The 16,748-nt window shown below is 44.4% G+C and overlaps 1 protein-coding gene across 2 annotated transcripts in view; it reads left to right on the top strand.

The window, feature by feature from the left end:
- Positions 1–454: 454 nt before the first annotated feature.
- Positions 455–16,748, top strand: part of ELOVL5 (ELOVL fatty acid elongase 5) — a 75,055-nt gene continuing 58,761 nt past the window's right edge. Inside the window, exon 1 of one of the 2 annotated variants that reach the window (XM_055329971.1) lies at positions 455–605. The gene's annotated coding sequence lies outside the window, so the exon portion shown is untranslated. Of the gene's footprint in view, positions 606–2,582; positions 2,704–16,748 lie in introns of those variants that run through there. The other variant, XM_055329973.1, reaches the window with a different exon arrangement.

The following is a 16,748-nucleotide window of genomic DNA, read 5'->3' as shown; positions in this document are numbered from 1 at the left end:
AGGTATTTAACCCTTTAAGCTAAAAAAAAAAAAAAAAAAATCAGGGAGAAGCGGATCCGTTTCAGAACCCCAGAGGCGAGGCCTCTGAGAGCGCGCCGCCGAGCCGCCGTCGTGCCACCGCGGCCGCACAAGCTCGCCCTGCCGGGCTGGCTGTCAGGGATGCAGAGTTCAGGGTGTCAGGGACTTCACCGCTGCGAGTGCGCAGGCTCTGCGTTCCACGCAGGCTTATTAGGAAGAAAGGGGGGAAAAGACCGCCCGCAGACACGTGAAGCCGAGGGCACCAACCCGGGCCTCGGCTCCCCGCTGCACCGGGCTCTGGAATTTACGATCACGAAAGTTCTATTGTCTCGCTATTGGCTGCGGGGCCGCATGACATCATAGCGCTTGATTCACCCCTCGGGCCGCGATTGGCTGGCCGCGCCATTGTGACGTCACGGTCAGCCCACGTTCTGATTGTAGATACCCGGCGCCTTCCTCTTCCCATCGCGGCGCTCCGTGGCTCCCGGAGCCTCGCTCTCTCGTCCTCCTCGGCTCCGCCGGCCGCGGTCGCCCGTGCCGCCGTCGCGCCGCTCCGCCCAGGGCCGCCGCCCCCCTCGGACGACGAGGTAAGCCGTCGGCTCCGGAAAACTTCGCCTGGGGCCGCCGCTCGGCCATGACACCCGCGCAGCGAGGGCTGCGAGCCGCGCTGGGGACCTGGGGCTGCCGGCCCGCGCCGCGCCCGCGTGGCGGAGCAGCTCGGCGGCTGCGGCGGGGCCCCGCCTGGCTCCCCCGGGCGCGGACGGCGGGCGCGGACGGCGGGCGCCTCGGGACTTCGCGCCGAGCCGCTGGCTCACCTGCTCGGCGCGGGGAAGCCGCGGGCGGGCAGGCGTGCGCCGTGACAGGCGCGGCGGGGACACACGGCGTGCCCGGCCCGCGGGCGGCGGGGGTGGGCGGGGGGGCTCGGGGGGCTCGGGTGAGCCCGCCCTGTCGGGAGGACCTGGCGGGCGAGGTGCGCGGGGCCGGGAAGCGCCCCCGGAGCGGGGCCGGGGCTGGCTCGCGGAGTTCCGAGAGCCTCGGCCGGGGCGCGCCCCCGCCCCCGCCCCCGCCCGGCGGCGAGGGGACCCTCCGGCCTCTCCTTTCCCCGCCTCTGCCTCCGGGAGGGAAGCCCGCTAGCCCAGGGCCACTCGGGTTTTATTAAAACCAGAGGACCTGCAGCTCGGCGGTGCTCGGGGAGGGATGAGGCCGGCGGGGAGGCGGGGGGCGGGGGGTGAGAGGGTGGGCGGGGACTCGAGGGCGACCTGGGCGGCCCTTTGGGGAGTCCCGGCGCGGGAGGGAGGGAGGGAGAGAGGGGGGAGGGGGGAGGCGCGCGGCGCGGGAGCGGCTGTGAGCCGGCGGAGCCCTGGGGTCGTGGCGGCTGCCACTTGTAAGGAAAAGTGCCCTTTCGCAGTGTCCACGCCTGCAGGACTGGCCCCCTCTGCGCCACATCTGTCCGCCCGCGTCCGAGAGGCGGGGGGGGGGGCGGGCGGGGGGGTGCCCGGAGCAAGAGTTGTTCTTTTAAAACTGTCTCTTGCAACCGGTTCCTTGCTCTTGCACTTCTGGGGTTGGTTGGCGGTTTCCCGTTCCGACGACTGCAGTTCAGCTCATCTCCCCGCTCGCGATTGCAAATTTGGAGAATGCATCAGGCCAACTTTGTTGGCTCCAGATACAGGACGCTTCCACACGCCACTCTTCCCCGGGGGGTGGGGGGGTCCCGTACGGAGGAATCGGTGCCTTGACTTACTAGCTGGGCTGGGGGACCCAGAGGGGCCCGCGGGGGGGCGGGGCTGGGGGTGCGGGATTGCGGCAAGCGTGAAATCTTGATTCTTTAATAACGGACCCGTTGCAAGGAAGTGCTTTTTTAGGGTTGTACGGAAGAGCTAATTGTTGCTTGTCAGATTTTGTAACTTGTTCCCCCGTTTGGTAGATAACCTGTTGGTTTGCACTTGTTTTACTTGCACATCTCGGCCAACAGCATTTGGTGCAGAATCTGCAGATGCCGACATCGCCAGTTTTGTGTTCGATGGCTGTGGACGAACACTTTTAACTTTCCATCTTCGGTTAGGAGTGAATCACTTTTTTTTTTTTTATTTAGTCCGCTCAGATGCTGCCTGGGATTCTCCCGGAAAGCTCCGCACTTGAAAGAGAAAGGTCGTTCATGTCCCTTCTAGGTTATTATCCCAGATGATAACTTTTCATCACCAAGGGTTTTCTTGTACTCTTTTGCATTTTCTTTTCTCTTCCATTTCTAACTGAAGACTGAAAGGAAGATGTTATTGATGGCTACATGGCTAATTTTACAGAATGTGGAACTTTGCTGAAAAGTGAAAGTAGAAAGCATACTAACATTTGTCAGATTTTTCAAGAAAAGTGTCTTTTAACTTCAAACGCTGTCCTCCTGTCCTCGTTCACCTGGCTCAATTTCCTTACATATAAAGGGGTGTTTCCTGTTGCAGAATTTTTAGGGTTTCAGGAGAGGATACAAATCAAAGCCCAGCTTGGAGTCCTCCAAATACTGGTTTAATAAATGCTTCCTTATTTTTCTTCCTGGGGAAGGGGAAGTGAGATATAGAGGATGTGGCCAAGAATAAAGTGCAAGAATCTCAAACGACTGGGAAAATATTCAAAACTTTAGGTTTTCACAGACAAGAATTCCAGTATCGCTATGAAGGCACTTTTGAAAATGAGGTAAGTTATCTCATTCGCTGGGACTAGCAGAGCCTCGTTTTTTTTTTTTTCCTGCCCGCCCTGGTTAGAGACCTTAATCTTTGAGTGTGTGCAAGGATCTTTCTTTCATTACCTTTTCTCTTACTCTTTAGCATAGTTATTGATTGTCCACCTGCTTCTAGAGGTGAGTGTCTTATTTCCAACATGAATTACACAAATCAAGGCAAAACTGTTTTCCTTCCTTTCGGGTAACTTTGATGCCCAAGTAGATGATAGAGAGTGTGACAGCTTTACTTTTTTATCTGGCCATATTATCCTTCCTTTCCCCTAAGAAATTTTTATTTCAGACAGATATGTGCCATTTATGTAACTCTATTAAAAATCTAACCTAGTTGGGATGCCAGGGTGGCTCAGCAGTTGAGCCTTTGGCTCAGGGCGTGATCCCGGAGTCCCAGGATCCCAGGATCGAGTCCCACATTGGGCTCCCTGCCGGGAATCTGCTTCTCCCTCTGCCTTTGCCTCTGCCTCTCTCTTTGCCTCTCTCATGAATAAATAAATTCTTAAAAAAAAAAAAAAAGACCTAGTTAACTTGTCTAAGATTAACAATATGTCATCTTTCAGATCTACCTTAAATCTATTCCCTTATTTTTTCTAGGTGCCTTTTTAATTCATTGATTTGCCAGTTATGTGTAGTTTGTGTGTGTGTTGAGAGAGGTTATGTAAAAGTTGAATGACACAGTTCTGACTCCAAAAGTCTTCCTGAGTTCGTTTACATTTTAATCCTTTCATACCTATGCTAAAATCTATACCAGGGACTAAAAAAGGGGTCAGAAGTAGATTTCTCCAGGACTTGTGTAACTCTGGGAAAGCTTTTGTATGGCAGAACTATCTATGTTAGACATATCAGCGCTTACCACTATAAGATTGGTTAGGATGTTTTCAGTTACAGGAAACAGAACACCTGACTCAAATGGGCTTAAAATGACCACCTGACCTGAAAAGTCCTGAGGACAAAACTTTCTATCAGTGTCTCTGTAGTCCTTTCAGATGACGGTTATGTCCATAGGCTGATTTTGCAAGATGATGGCCAGCAAAGATCTGGACCCCCATTAACATATTCTCATGTAGGAACTTCACTTCCCACCAACCTCCAAAGAGGGTCCTTGGTTTTGAGGTGATTAACTTAAGCCTGGCTACTTGAAGTAATACCTAGAACAATGGAAAATCTGATAAAGGGGCGGGGGGGGGGGGGCATATCCCAGAGCTAAGGAAGTGGATTTAAATCTCATGTCACCTGTTGGGCTGCTACCATACCTTCAGTGAGGGCCAGTGTGGACATGGGGGAAGTCACCACATAGTGGACTAACTGTAAGGACTTCCAAGGATGTCAGTACCAAAGAGATGATTGGATTAAAATTAGTAGAATTGAATCAACATTTGAATGTAGGCTTACATTTCATAGAAGAATCTTACTGATTTGAAGAGATAGGACAGGCATTCCAGGAGAGAGGGAATTTGGAGAGCAAACATCTCTGGAGTCCTTGGGCAAAAAAGCAAGGAGGCCCAGTTGACTGAAGCTGATAGTGCAGAAGTGGAAGAAAAGGTTAGAAAGGCAAGTCATTGATGATGATAATAGCTGTCTGTTACAAAGCTCTAATGTGTCAAACCCTGCAGTGAACACTTTATATGGATTTATCCCAATTGCTATTAATTAGTACTGTGAGCATTCTCACTTTACAGATGAAGAAATGGAGGCTTAGAGAAGTTTAGACACTTGGCCACGGGCACAAAACATTCCAGCCCAGATCATCTTGAGCCCCTAGCCTGCCCTCTCTCCTGAGGTTACAGGGTAGCACTGAAGTTTTTGAACTAGGAGTACATTATGAACATGGTGCCCTAGGAATATGACTCTTGGCAGAATGTGTAAGATGAATTGGCTCGGACTGTGGAGATGGGTTGGGAGGCTATTGGATGTGGCCAGAGCAGTGAGAAAACCCCATGTGGAACTACAGTTGTGAGCACAGACACATTCTACAAGATATCTCTAGGATAAGATCTGAGACCTGGAGACCAGTGAATATGAGGGCCAACAAGACGAAGAACACTCAAGACCAAGTGGTAGGGGATCCCTGGGTGGCTCAGCGGTTTGGCGCCTGCCTTTGGCCCAGGGCACGATCCTGGAGTCCCAGGATCAAGTCCCACGTCATGCTCCCAGCATGGAGCCTGCTTCTCCCTCCTGTGTCTCTGCCCCCCCCTTTTTCTCTCTCTCTATGTCTATCATAAATAAATAAATAAATAAATAAATAAATAAATAAATAAATAAATAAATCTTTATAAAAAAGAAAAAAGACCAAGTGGTAGAAGAAACTTAGTGTTACAGAGAAAGAAGAAGGAAGCTTTGCAATTAGGTGAAATATCCAAACGGCCCAGATATGTATCTGGACAAGCTGCTATTCGCCACCCCCTTACACCCCTCCCCCGCATGGGCTGTTGCCTTTCTACAACTACACGTTTCATCTATTTTCCGACAGTTTTTAATATTTTAACATTCCTTGGTAGAGATGTAGTTTATAATCCATGGCATTTTAAAATCACTGCAGGCACTTTTCCACATTTTAATAATACTGAAATTGGGATGCCTCCTAACTTTTAATGAAGTATCATTGGTGAGAGAAGAAAAATACGTTATTGGTAAAGCTCATGCAGCTGGTTGCTCGCAGAACCAGAAGTAAGAAGCAAGGCTTTTGGGGCTCCATCCATCAGCTAACTTATCTCAGCTTATGTAATAGATAAGAAAGTCAGTGATGCCTCATGATACAGGATTATAGTGAAGCGTATGCATAGTAGTTCTTTATTGCAACTGAAGTAATTTGAGAAGATGGGAAGGCATAGCTGTTTAAGTCTGGGGCATCATTCTTGTATAGAACCTGGCTGCCATGGCTTTCTATTCTGACTTGCCACCAACCATGAGAACATCAACTCTGGGTATTGGTCACTTTTTCTTTAAAAGATTAAGGTGATTCCCAAGTCCCTTTCAGAACTAAAATTTTTTATTTTCACTTTTGCCAAAAGCAAATCCCTTGTTTCTGTTTGATTAGGGATAGAGAGTGAAAGTTGAAATCATTTAGGTCTTAGAGAGGCGATGTCAAAATTAATGGTGGAAGTTACAGTTTTGTCTTTAAGAGGTTAAGCTTAATGGCTAGAAATATTCTGGCCTACAAAGTGAATTGTTTAGGAAGATACCTGACCTAATTTTGAGTATTTGTAGTCAAACCCCCCATTCACCCACACAAATCCCCAACCCTCATTTGAACCCATAAATGTTATCCTTAGCAAACGGTTTGGTTCCCACTGGGCTTCTGCTGGCATATTTCCTGAGTGGGAACATTTTTTTTGACTTCCATAATTCCTGGAATATCCAGGGATTATGTGGTTCCTGGATATAAAATATTGGTACTTGGTGGGTGTTCTGAAAGACTAAATTCAGACCCTGTCTCCTCCCTAGCCCTTGTCATTTGTTTGAAGTACAGTGGTGTGTAACCTTTTTTATTAAATTAGACTTTTGTACTTTTGTTTGATGTCTTTGCTGACAGGGATTTAGAAAATCATTTCTTTAAAATTTTATTTTATTTATTTATTTTTTTAGTGCTGGTATTGTCATGCTTTCTTTAGTTAGGAGAATAACCATTTTCTCGAAACACCTGTGATTTCTAACTATAATCCTTCTACTAGGTTGACACTCTCCACTAGCACATGCTGGTTAGTTTCCATCCCTATGAAGTTCTACCTTTGCCCTTTCTTGTCCCCATTGTCAACAGTTTCACCCTGTCAGAACAAATCTTTATAAGCCCATACTAAAAAGATCTCATTAAAGCCATGTTGGTCTTTATTGGCCATTCAGGTCTTTATTGTATCTGTTATGCTGAACGCCAGATTACCTCTTCTCTTGTCTTGGCATAGCAAATGCTACCACAGAGTAATTGTTAAGAATTTCTCTTTCCCCAAAGAATAGTTCTCATGATGCCAAATCTGATAATTATTCATTTACTCTGGGAGTTTGGCAGTGTGGTGTATATCCCTAGGGGGTAGTGTTCAGGGTACCTCTGCTTCAGTCTTTGGCAGAAGTAGTAAATTACTTTAATATTTACAGAAGTTGTTGATCCCTCCATCTGCCATGTTAACTGATACATACTTCTGTGAAAATTTGAGTTTTACTTCTTTTGGAACTTTTAAGTATTTGCCATGGATCTGAGGTACGTTTATAAGAGCATCTACTATGCTTTTTAAAAGTTAGCAATGCTGTGGGAAGTGGATTAAAGAGGCTGCCTTTGAGGTTAGCAGCCACCCATCTGGATGGGGTTCCAACTCTTCCACTTATGGGTGGATAGAACTTTTAGATGCTAATACCTGTGCTTACTTTGGAAAGGTATTCAAACCATCAGTATTAAATGCGAAAGTTAAGTAGGGAACTGATTTTGATGATCCGGTAAAAAGATCTCTCTATTGTATAGGATGTCCATTGAAACATTGTTTATAATAACAAAAGATTGTAAGATACAATAGAGTAAGTGTCTTTCAGAATAAATTACAGCTGGGCAATAGAAAACTTTGCAGCTTATAAAAAGAATGAGCCTATTCCGTGGTACTGTATGTAACTATTCAGTAGCCATACTAGGTACTTTTCTAAAGTGCTCTACATATATTAATTAATTTTGGCTTCACAAAATTCCACAAGGTAGGTACCCTGATTTTATAGATGTGAAAACTAAGGCACAGAAAGGTGAAGTGACTTGTTCAAGGCTCCACAGCCACTGGCTGGCAGAGCCAGGATTCAAACCCAGGCAGTCTGGCTATTGTCAGCCCTTAGCCACCTTGCTACACTGTAAGCTTGTGAGATCTAGGTAGTCCTCTTTGCATTTGCAGCTCTAGAGATAGAACTAGAGGAAACAGTTGAGTTTCTTACTCATCATTACATTCTGAGAGATTGACGGCATAACCACAATAGGACTTTTGACAATAACTAAACGAAGAAAGCTAATAGAAAAACATTTATGATTGGCCCTTGAAAGAGTAACCTTTTGTTTCTTCTCCAAGTCCTTTTTTTTTTTTTCCAGAATTCTGCACTTAAGTATTCTCTTTTTGGTGTAATTGGAAAAGAAGCACGGAAACAGAAGAGCTCTATGATCATTGGTGTAAAAGAAAAAAATCTGTAAGCAAAAGCTCAGTTGCCAGTAGGCTGGATGACTGTGACTGGCCACGGGCATCCAGCATCAGTTTCCTCACCTGGCCTTGGCTCCAGCTGGGTTTGATTTACAAGCTGTATAAGACCTGAGAGGTGTGGGCTGGGAGGGAAGGGCACTCAAATCCTCTAGGGAGCCTCTGTCTCCAGCTTGTCTGATTTCACTTGGACGGAGGTGTAAGTCATGTGCATTTTGAAAACATCTACTAGGTCATTCTGACACAGGCCCTGTTGAGGGCCACCTATTCAGGTTCAAGATAGACACATTTATCGCCACCCTTAGTTCTCTTGGGGTTATTAGGCTCTTGAACCTTTTCATTTTCTTTCTGGGTTTGGATCAGTAGATCTGACAACATTATGATGTGTATGGGTTCCACAATTTCTAAAATAAGAGAATCATAAAATTCAGAGTGGCCTACCTGTTAACATGGTCTGTGACCAGGTGGTAACTGTTGGCTTTGGACACACACTCTGTAGGAGAGATGAATAAATGATTTGTAATCTCTTAAAAATGGCGCATCACAGCAAACTTTTTTTTTAGGGTTTTTTTTTTTTTTTTTGAGAGAGAGAGAATGAACACGAGCAGGGGGAAGGGCAGAGAGAGAGAGAGAGAGAGAGAGAGAGGGAGGGAGAAGCAGGTTCTCTGCTAAGCAGGGAGCCTAATGCAGGGCACATCCCAGGATCCTGGGATCATGACCTGAGCCAAAGGCAGAAGCTTAGCCAACTGAGCCACCCAAGTGCACCCTGCAAACTTTTTTCTTTTAATTTTTAAAAAAACATTTTAACTCTGCCTTTCCTTCTCATTCACCTCCATACTCAAATAACATTTGTAAAATGTGAGGGTTTGGATTCAGTTTAAACAAAGAAATGTGTTCTCGTGTCACATGCCTTATTTATGTTACACAGGCTTGAGTTTTAAATCTTCCAAGACTTCTCCTGGGGGTTGCATAACCTATCTTTGTTAATTATGTTTTTCCATCCTCTTTTAATTTCAATTGAGGCTATGATGCTGCCTTTGTGTATTTGTATGAATTAGCTTGAAGAACATGATAATTTACTTTGAATATTCAAGTAATCACATCAGTTAAGAGACTGCAATCAGAAAAGAATTACAGGTAGCTGCCCATAGCAGAAAAGCTTAAAAGCCCCTTAAATGTTTGTCTTCCAGCTATTTGCAATTGGCAGTCTGACTTAGATGTTTAGGAATATGAAGCATTTCTCAGTGTCTTTAAGCTTAGTCTTTAAGGCAACCGTTAGAGGCATGCAAAAGATCTTGATGTTCATGATGGGCTTTGGCCATTGTTTTTTTTTTTTTTTTAATTTTTATTTATTTATGATAGTTACACACAGAGAGAGAGGTGGAGACATAGACAGAGGGAGAAGCAGGACCCATGCACCGGGAGCCTGACGTGGGATTCGATCCCGGGTCTCCAGGATCACGCCCTGGGCTAAAGGCAGGCGCTAAACCGCTGCGCCACCCAGGGATCCCGGCCATTGGTTTTTTTTGAAGCATGCTTGTAAAGGAGACAGTGGTTGCCCTGTGAAACAGGTCAGAGCTTCTCCGAAGTGCCCCTTAAACACAGTAATCTCAGGACTTCTATGTCCCCAGGAGAATGCTATAAACACTATACTTGCTTCCTCTTCAGAGCAGCTCCTTTTTGTTTACTTGGCAAGGAGTGGTAGGTTTGAATGGGCTCAGTGACCCCAAAGGAAGATGCCTTTGAATGCAGTGCATAGTGAGAGAGTTGCTTTTCACTGAACCTTGGTACAGACCTTCATGCTTGAGTTTATCTTTTTTTTTTTTTTTTTGAGAAATGGGATTGGCATATTTTTAAAGGGCTTCCCAAAATTCAAGATTTAGATGAATAATTGCAAAGTGTTGTGGGAAGACCAGTCTCAGTGGGTGATGTACTTGACCATAGGTTTGACTATCTACCCAGTTTCCATCTCATTTATTTCTAATCCACTTCTGAGCTCCAGACTCAACTTCTTATCAACTAGGTTCACTTGGATGCCCCACAAACCTCTCTGTCCTGTTGGCCAGCATGGTCAGGAGCCCCACCATCCACCAGTTTGCCCACGCCTGCAAGCGTGGTATTCGGATCCTTCTTCCCATCAGCCATGTCCTTCTGTCCCCTGTTCCAGCTGTTAGTCAGCAAGTCTTGTCCTTTCGTGCTCCTCTCTGTCCCTCTCCATGGCCCCTTCTCCTCCCATCATCCTAACTGGACAACTATGGTTTCTCCCTGGCTCCTTCCTGGCTCCCCTGTGGTCTGGTCCCTACTCTTTTGTCACCATGGCATCCTGACATGTTATAGGATCATTTCACTCCATCCTAAAAGCTTCATTTTCTCTTCAGGGCCATTCTTGAACCAGCTTCACTTCCTGCTTTTTTCCTGCCTGCACTTCTCGCTGAAAACACCACAGACTTCATTTCTTCAAATGTTCCTTGTCTGTTCCCATCTCTACTCTGTCCAGGCTGTATTTGGATGCCTCCTCACCAGTTGCTTCCCAGCAAAAAAAAAAAAAAAAACACAAAAGCAAAACAAATTTAGTAGCAGAAAAAGCTCTGTTCTTCATTAGTCAAATCTCACACCCTAGAATCGTTGATCCTTTTGATTGAATCAGATGTTCTCATCTCTTCCTGCTTATAGAACCTTGGTTCTAATACCTAACCTTTGTGTGCCTCAGCTTCCCCATTCTTAAAGTGAGAATGACTAGCACTTTCCTTTTCTCTCTGCTCAGAGTTTGGCATGTTTATCTTTGTGTCCTCGGTACCTATATACCATCAATCATGTGGTAGCTATTTAGCAATTATTTACATGAACGTGTCTCTAAAGATGTAGGTTTCAAGTATCAGTTCAGTAATCTGTGCTAATGGCTGTGTGAAGATGAGTATACCTCAGTAGCCTGAGAATACATAATACTTCACAAATGAGTACTCTAGCAGGGGACTCTGGGAAACTTGGCCTCCCTGCCTGTAATGTTAACCATTTCCTACTCCAAGCTGAGGGAGAAGAGCAACAGTACAGACCATACAAATTGTTGGACATCCCACTTAACCCGGGAGCGAAGGTGACACATGTAATTATTTTAAAGAGCCTTGCTTTTTTGCATATGTGCTATTGATAGACCACACTTGTGGCACTGTGCCCAAGGAAGGAGTAAGCGCCGGTGTTTTGGCATCCAGCTATTCCATGTAAAATAATGATGGAAGCTGGAATGCCTAGGTGGCTCAGCAGTCGAATGTCTGCCTTCAGCTCAGGGGATGATCCCAGGTCCAGGGATCAAGTCCCACATTGGGCTCCCTGCGAAGAGCCTGCTTCTCCCTCTAAGTCTCTCCCTTTCTCTCTATGTCTCTCATGAATAAATAAATACAATCTTAAAAAAAAAAGTGATGGAAGCTGACAACAGTTTTTTAACCTTATTTTGGTTGGCCACAGCATTGATTCCAGATTGAGATAGACTGTGTAGGTTGGACAGAGCCTATCTGCGTCACACAGATAGGTATTAATTCATTTATCATTCACACTCACCATTGGAGATTCTTGTGTGCTGCCCTCAGCTGTCCTCAGCTAAGGAGCATAAATCCTGCTGTGACACATGACCATACATCCACTAGCAAAGAGATTACAATCCAGTGGAAGAGGTGAGATATATACTTGAGTCAACATAATTATTGGCACTACAGAAATGGCTATATCTTTTTCAGTAAGGCTTGGCTGTAAGTGATGGAGATTTCAAACTAATAGTGGCTCCAGAGTGGGATCTCAAAATAAGGGAGAAGTTTGTCTCCCATAAAAGATTACAGAGATGGTCCAGGGCTGGTTTAATCCTCCATAGGTTCACTTTTGGCTCACTGTGTATCAGGCTTGGAGTATGATATCACTGTCTTCCAGCCAGCAGGCTGAAGAGACAAAGATGGGGCAGAGGGATCATCCATACCTTGTCTTAGGGGAGGTCCCCAGAAACCGCCCCTAGATACTTTGCTTGTCTCTTTGGCCAGAACTAGACATGTAGCTACATTAAGCTGCAAGAGAAGCTGGAAATGTCTCAGTTGATTCTGGCCATCGGCAGCCAAAAGTCCTGCTACTCTATGGAAATTAGGCAGTAACTCTCAGTCTGTACCACTTGACAAATGATGAAAGCAAGGTTCATTTTTATTTTTTTAAAATATTTTATTTATTCATAGAGACACAGAGAGAGGGAAGAGGCAGAGACACAGGCAGAGGGAGAAGCAGGCTTCATGCAGGGAGCCTGATATGGGACTCGATCCCAGGTCTCCAGGATCACACCCTGGGCTGCAGGCGGTGCCAAACCGCTGCGCCACCGGGGCTGCCTGAAAGCAAGGTTTAAAACTTAAATAGCTTGTCCAAGGTCACCCAACTAGCTGTGTGTAGCACCCAGAACTTTCTCTGCCTAAACTTGTTCCCTTCTATCCCCTCTGTATATGCCAACTTGGCAGAAGGGGCATTGTGGGTTTCTGAGAAGGCAGAGATAAAGAGAAGCTAAGTGACTTTGGGTCTGGGTCTTACGAGACGACAGTAATTTGCACAGGAGAATGGAGAGGGCCTCTGGATAGAGCAAATTACATAAGACTAGGTGTGTTTGGTGCTCCTGAGTTCTGCGGTTTGAGTACAGTCTTAGGGTGCTACAAGGAAGGTAGTATAAGACCATGTTGCAGAAGTTATTTTGAAATCATGGAAGCCTTTAATTTAATATAAGACTAAGTGGATTAGACTTAGCAACAGGGAGCCAATTAACACTTGGTATCAAAGGACTTAACATGACCTTGTTGAAAGCGAAGTCTGCATTTTTTTCTAACTTTCGCCTGCCTCGGTGCGTTGTATTAGGTGGTTGTGGTCAGCAGAATAGGAGCATCTCAACGATGGCTGTGTTCTAATTCCCAGCACCTGTGAAGATGTTAGGTTACAGGCAAAAGGGAATTATTGTTGTAAATAGAATTAAACTTGTTGACTAAAATAGGGAAATTATCCCAGATTATCCAGGTGAGCTCAGTGTAATCACAGGTGTCCCACAATCTGGAAGAGGAAGGCAGAAGAGAACTAGAACAGTGGTGGCACAAGGAGACTTGGCCCAATGTTGCTTACTTTGAAGATGGATGAAGGGACCATGAATCAAGAAATGCAAGCAGGAAGAAGATTCTTCTGTAGAGCCTCCAGAAAGGAATGCAGCCCTGCTACCAGGGCTTTGATTTTAGTCCGATGAGACTCATTTGAGACTCTTGATCTCAAATGTAGGAGAAATATGTGTTTTAAGCTCCTTAGTTTGTGGCAGTTTGTTACAGTAGCCATAGAAAACTAAAATAGTGGTCAGTATTTGTTTGCCTAGTGAAGGAGAGCTGTGCTCTAAGAAGGATTAGTGTGACAACTTCATTTGTTACAGGGATTGGTGAGGAGGAAGTTCTGGAGTTCTTAGAAGACTCTTCAGGTAGAGAAGTGATGGGGTGAGCCTGGAGGGGGAAAGGGTGAAGGTAGTGGGGTAGAGGTGGCTGAAATTGCCGAGGCTCTACATAGGACCCAAAGCCTGGGTGGCCAGGTATCCAGGGTAGGTGAGAGATGGAGGGTACTTTTGGAACCAGACTCCAGGGAAGGTTATAGAGCCAGTAACAAATATGGGAATCAGAAGAGAAGATTATAAGAGAAGTATAATAAATTTAGTTTCTGGCTTACTGAGTTTGAGATTCAGGAACATCACATGTGTGTGGGTGGAAAAAGATCAGATGCAAACTGGCACTTAATGTCTGAGATGGGATGCAGGATTGGGTGTCATTGGTCATGGTTTTTATCTATCTGTTTCTTTAAATTTCTCTAGGGTAGAGACTCAGCAACTCTTTTAAAATCCAGTTATGTTATATTCCTTAAAATTAAGTGTTTCCTAGTGTTTTACTAAATTATTTTTGTGGCCATTTGAATCTGTATGACCTTAAATTTTTTAATAAACACAACTAATACTAAATAACCAGTACACTTAAGTAAAATAAAAATAACATAATTCTATGACCCTCTTTTCCATATTTTGTTCTGTGATGTAGGTCACCTTCCCAGAAGCCTCTGTGGTTCAAGTTGGTCTTTTGTCACCTTGCCAGTCATTTGGGTCCTGTTTCCAGGTCCTGAAATTGTCAGATCTCCCTTACTGAGTAGGTAGAATGGAGCTCAAAACAAAACTTGACTTGTGCTGAAAAAGGTGTCATGGATGCTTCTTGCTATATCATTTCCACAGCTGTTTTAGAAGTATCAATTTGCTGTTGAACTATGTATGCATCTATTTTAGAGGTGGTTATATCCTGAAAGGTTCTTGGTTTCCAAATTCCTTTGTTGTTCATAATGAGCTTGGTTGTAATGATTGAAATTACAGCCTATTTCCTGAGAAATGAAAGAGAAACCATTTCAGGGCAACTGTGTAGAACATATTGAGATTACAGGTTTTTTTTTTTTTTTTTTTTCCCATTTACCACATTGTCTTCCCACCTGTCTATTGATGGTGTTTTATCTGTTTGATCACTGTCCTTTACTTGATGGGTTTACACCATATAATTAGAGCTTAAAAGAAAAAAAGAAAGATGTTTCAGCAAAGACTGTACTGAATATAATTTAAATTTTTATAAAGCCTGTAAAGATATGAGGTATGAGTAATAAATGACTTCCATAAACCACACATGAAATCACTTTGATTTCAATGAGTTACTTTTATTTTATTCTCCAAAAAGGAAATAAGAGGTACCTGGGTGGCTCAGGTGGTTAAGCTGCTGCGTTCGGCTCAGGTCATGATCCTGGGGTCCTGGGGTCGAGCCCCCACATCTGGCTCGCTGCTCAGCAAGGAGTCTTGGTTCTGCCTCTCCCTCTGCCTGCAGCTTCCCCTGCTTGAGCTCTCTATGTCAGATAAATAAATAAACTTAAAAAAAAAATTCAAAAATGGAAATAAGATGGCGCCACCTGGGTGGCTCAGTGGTTGAGTGTCTCCCTTTGGCTCAGGTTGTGATCCCGGGATCCTGGAATCGAGTCCCACATCAGGCTTCCCTGCAGGGGAGCTCCCTATGCTTCTCCTTCTGCCTATGTCTCTGCTTCTCTCTCTCTGTCTCTCATGAATAAATAAGTAAAATTTTTTTTTTAAAGAAATAAAATTGAAACAAGAGATCTTATTCATTCTGATTTGACCAGTTAAACTTTGTTCTCCCTTCCCTCTGCCCTTTGATTGATGAATGCTAGATTATAGGTTGTCATTTACATTAATCAGTATCCCTGTAAGACAGAGCCCCCCAAACATCTAGAAAGCAGAAACTGAATGTGAGATAGTTTGAAGCTCTGTTGAAAAGGAGAGGAAAAAAGAAAGTGTTGGTCCTTTTCAGTGCCTCTTAACTTTTTCCTTGAATTGAATTCTTGTTTCCTTGGTGAAACAAACTACTTGGCTTGTAGGCATTTCTCTGTAATGTTTTCCAAATTAAGAAAGCAAATAGAGAAAATGTTTTGCAGAGAGAAACCTACAAAAATACCTGCTCTGTGGCTGTGACCTACGGGTGAATGCGCTGAGCTCTGGGTGAAAAGTATGGTGATTCTTCAGAACAAATGGGAGTACGTAATGTACCTTTATAGCAAGTAAGTGTTAAGCTTCACACAAGATTTGTTCTCTCATTGACACTGCTCTGTTCCAAACAAATACACTTCAAACCTCCAAGTGGAAGGAGTCATGCTTGGAGAGGTGAAATGTCACTCTTAGATACTTATTTTGGAGAAGAAGGGAGTGTCATGCAATTTTCTCCCTCTTTGTTCATACTCCTTGTGTGTGTCTCTCTCTGCTGATCTGCTTTTTCTTCCTTCAGCTGAGACTCTGCTTTCCTTCTGGTAATTATATTTCTATACAATGTCAGGGCCATATCTGCACCTACCTGACACCCCATTTAGAGGAAGAAAGGAGGTGAGCCCACAGGCTAGCCGATGATGCTGGGATTATTAGATCATGGCCATGCTGCAGTCTGTCAGGGGAAGCTTTCTGTCTGAGGAGGCTGCGTTTTGAAGTTTTGAACAACTACCTACACAATGCTAGTTTGAACTGAATTGCAAAATGAGTCAAAGAAATGAGGATCTGGTGAATATTGGACAACTGAGGTGACAATGGAAAGTGTGGCTTTTTAAAAGGTGCTTTGTTGTGGCAAATTGAAGTCTGGAAAATGAATTTTTGACTTTGGTTGCAAGCTAGCATTTTCTCCTATAAAAATATATAAGTACTTCAGTTTTTGTATTGTGGTTGATGAATAGAGTCTACTTGCAGAACTACTTAATGTGATTGAGCCACAGGAAACTTGCAGCTCTCATTTTTTATGACTTAAAATTTTAGTTTTTGGTAAGTTTCCATGAGGTGTATCCTCATTTGGAAGGGGAGTTAGTATCATGCTTTGAATAGAGAAAGTCTCAGAGTTTTTATGCCCGCATAGTAATGTGAAAATCACCTCATCCTGTCTGATCAGTGTTGTTTCTTTTCTTTTTTTTTTTTTTATTTAAGATTGTATTTATTTATTTGACAGAGCAAGAGAGCAGAATCAAGGGGTAGGGGGAAGGAGAAGGTAAAGCAGACTCCCCACTGAGCAGGGAGCCCAGTGTGGGGCTTGATTAGAGGACCCTGGGATCATGACCTAAGCCGAAGGCTGATGCTTAACTGACTGAGTACCCAGGTGGCCCTGGTGTTGTTTCTCATCAAACCATAGTATATATAACTTGATGAGCTGGTAAGGAGTAAGAACTTAATTATCTCATGGGGTACTTTAAAATATATTAAGTTTCATTTGTTACTATTAGCTTGCTTTCAAATTGAC

Source organism: Nyctereutes procyonoides, unplaced genomic scaffold (genome assembly GCF_905146905.1).
Source record: "Nyctereutes procyonoides isolate TBG_1078 unplaced genomic scaffold, NYPRO_anot_genome, whole genome shotgun sequence".
NCBI lineage: Eukaryota > Metazoa > Chordata > Mammalia > Carnivora > Canidae > Nyctereutes > Nyctereutes procyonoides.
The sequence above is the reverse complement of the archived record's forward strand: the minus strand, read 5'-3'. Positions and strand labels throughout refer to the sequence as shown.